This window comes from Myotis davidii, unplaced genomic scaffold, assembly GCF_000327345.1.
Source record: "Myotis davidii unplaced genomic scaffold, ASM32734v1 scaffold164, whole genome shotgun sequence".
Classification (NCBI taxonomy): domain Eukaryota; kingdom Metazoa; phylum Chordata; class Mammalia; order Chiroptera; family Vespertilionidae; genus Myotis; species Myotis davidii.
This window is the reverse complement of record NW_006296417.1, coordinates 3,557,227-3,559,742: the sequence shown is the minus strand read 5'-3', so window position 1 is coordinate 3,559,742 and position 2,516 is coordinate 3,557,227. Positions and strand designations below refer to the sequence as shown.

At 46.6% G+C, this 2,516-nt stretch overlaps 1 protein-coding gene across 1 annotated transcript in view; it reads right to left on the bottom strand.

The window, feature by feature from the left end:
- The window catches only part of SLCO3A1 (solute carrier organic anion transporter family member 3A1), a 157,680-nt gene that overhangs the window by 21,431 nt on the left and 133,733 nt on the right, over nucleotides 1–2,516 (bottom strand). The window lies entirely within an intron of this gene.

Below are 2,516 nucleotides of genomic sequence, written 5' to 3'. Positions count from 1 at the left end.
TAGTGTAGTGTAGTGTAGTGTAGTGTAGTGTAGTGTAGTCGGCCTGGCTCCATCCTGGGCTCTGGGAAGAGGCCTACCACCTACCTCACACTCTAGTCTAGTGTAGTGTAGTGTAGTGTAGTGTAGTGTGGTCTAGTGGAGTGTAGTGTGATATAGTGTAGTCTGCCTGGCTCCATCCTGGGCTCTGGGAAGAGGCCTACCACCTACCTCACTCTCTAGTCTAGTGTAGTCGCCTCCCTGCCTTGCCTCTGTCATGCGTTCTATGGGAAGAGTGCTACCACTAACCTCACTGTCTAATCAGTTTTTTCACTTGCTTATCTGTTATTCTTTATTACAGGTATAGATTTTGAATTCACTTCTATATAATGCCTTGTTTGTTTCTTGGTCTAGACCCTTAAATTTAAACATAATGAAGGTAATATTCAGTGATTTTAAAATTGTTACATTATACATGCAATATCACTGTAATACCTGTCTCACTTTTTCCCCAAGCCTCAAGAAGATTTCAGATCTATCTTCCCATTGTGTTCTTAGCCTAACTGGTTTTCATTCTATTTGGAGCCCTGTATCTGTTTAGGCATCAGGCACCTCTACATTCACTCCCTTTGGACGACTGGTCCCTTCTCACGTCAGCCTCCAAGACGCCGCCAAAGAGCAGGGCTGTACTCACGTACGGGAATATGCTCCCCACAGCTTTCCATGTCTCATGTGCTAAATAAATGTTGTGTTTCCCATGAATGTGTATATGGAATGTTTTAAGCACTTTCTGCAATAAGGGTCCCTTCCCGGCTGGCCTGCCTCTATGGTTGAGCATCAACCTATGAACCAATAGTTTTTGGTTGGCTTCCTGGTCAGGGCACTTGCCCAGGTTGTGATCTTGATCCCCAGTGGGCATGTGCAGGAGGCAGCCAATCAAGGATTCTCTCTCATCATTGATGTTTGTACCTCTCCCACTCCCTTCCTCTCTGAAATAAAAAGCATATTTTTAAAAAATAAGGCTCCCCAACTTGCTACCAGATATTACACATCCATGTACCTCTCTGTCCACCCCACCTGGAGTGAATGTGGGTAGGACGGCATCTGACTCACACACCTTGTACCTCAGTGAACAGTCACCATGGTTATTCCCCTGCAGGGGCTGTCCTCATAACAGCACAATGTCACAAAGGCCACGATGCTTTAAGTTCTTGCTGTACCATTCTTACCTGGGCGCTGTCACACCTACAACACATCTCTTTTCCATGACTTAGAAATAAGACGATTAAAAAACTGTGGTACATCTACTCAATGGAGTACTACGCTGCCGTAAAAAGGAAGGAACTCCTACCATTTGCAACAGTAAGGATGGACCTGGAAAGCATTATGCTAAGCAAAATTAGAGAAAGATAAATATCACATGATCTCACTCAGATATGGGATATAATGATCAACATAAACTGATGAACAAGAACAGAGACAGAGACAGAGAAGCAGTGATCAGATGCTCAAACCTCAGAGGGAAGGTAGGGGAGGGCGGGGGTATGGGGGAGAGATCAACCAAAGGACTTGTATGTGTGCACATAAGCCTATCCAATGGACACAGACACCATGGGGTGAGGGCATGAGAGGGGGGTGGGGTGGGGCTAAGGGCACATATGTAATACCTTAATCAATAAGAATACGCCTTGTAAGTGTCCCCATGTGCGCCAACATCGTGTATTATTAACAGTGTTGGGGGAGATTCTAAGGCCTTTCCCTGGGCACTAGTGAAGGGAAATGACCAGGGCAATTGATCAGAACTTCTTTGCTGCCGCAGAGAAAGGAAGTGAGGGGGCAGATGCCATGTGTTCACCATTCCCCCAGGAGGACCCCACCTTCCTAATGAATCCGGAGTGGATGTTTTCCGCTTTGATATGCCCACTGCGTGGGAATCGGTCTCATCATGATGGTAGTAACCACATATATTACAGACCTCTCCCCGACCATATCCTGTAGCTTTTTTTTTTTTTACTTTTACAAACACGCTGATAAATATTTCTAAAATTAATTCTTTGTGCTTATCCGTGGCTTATACTTCGGATAATGAATATTTATTCTGAAAACAGAGACCATGGTCATTTTCCTTTCCACCCCGATTTGCCAATAAGGTCGATGAAAGAAGACCCCGGCCCTATTACTCAAGAAAGGAAAGCCATCCTCTCTTGACCTTGGCCTCGACCAAGCTCCGTTCCTGAAGCATCAACCATGTGTTAGAGGGAGAGGGCGGGGCAGGGCTGAGAGCTGGGGGCCCGGGTTGGTCTTTCTGGATTTGCCCCAGCAGGGCCCGGGCCCAGGACCCTGAGAGAATCGTGGGTTATTCCCACCCTGTTTCCCCATCGTAACGACAGGGCCTAACCTTAACCCTCTCTATCCACACCTCACCCTGGAGTGGAGGCTCTGTAGCGTGAAGGTCACATGGCCGATCCCAGAAACCTCAGGGGCATGAACCAGATCAGTTTGGAGAAATTTAAAGGATGCAGTTTCCATTTGCAAGGCGC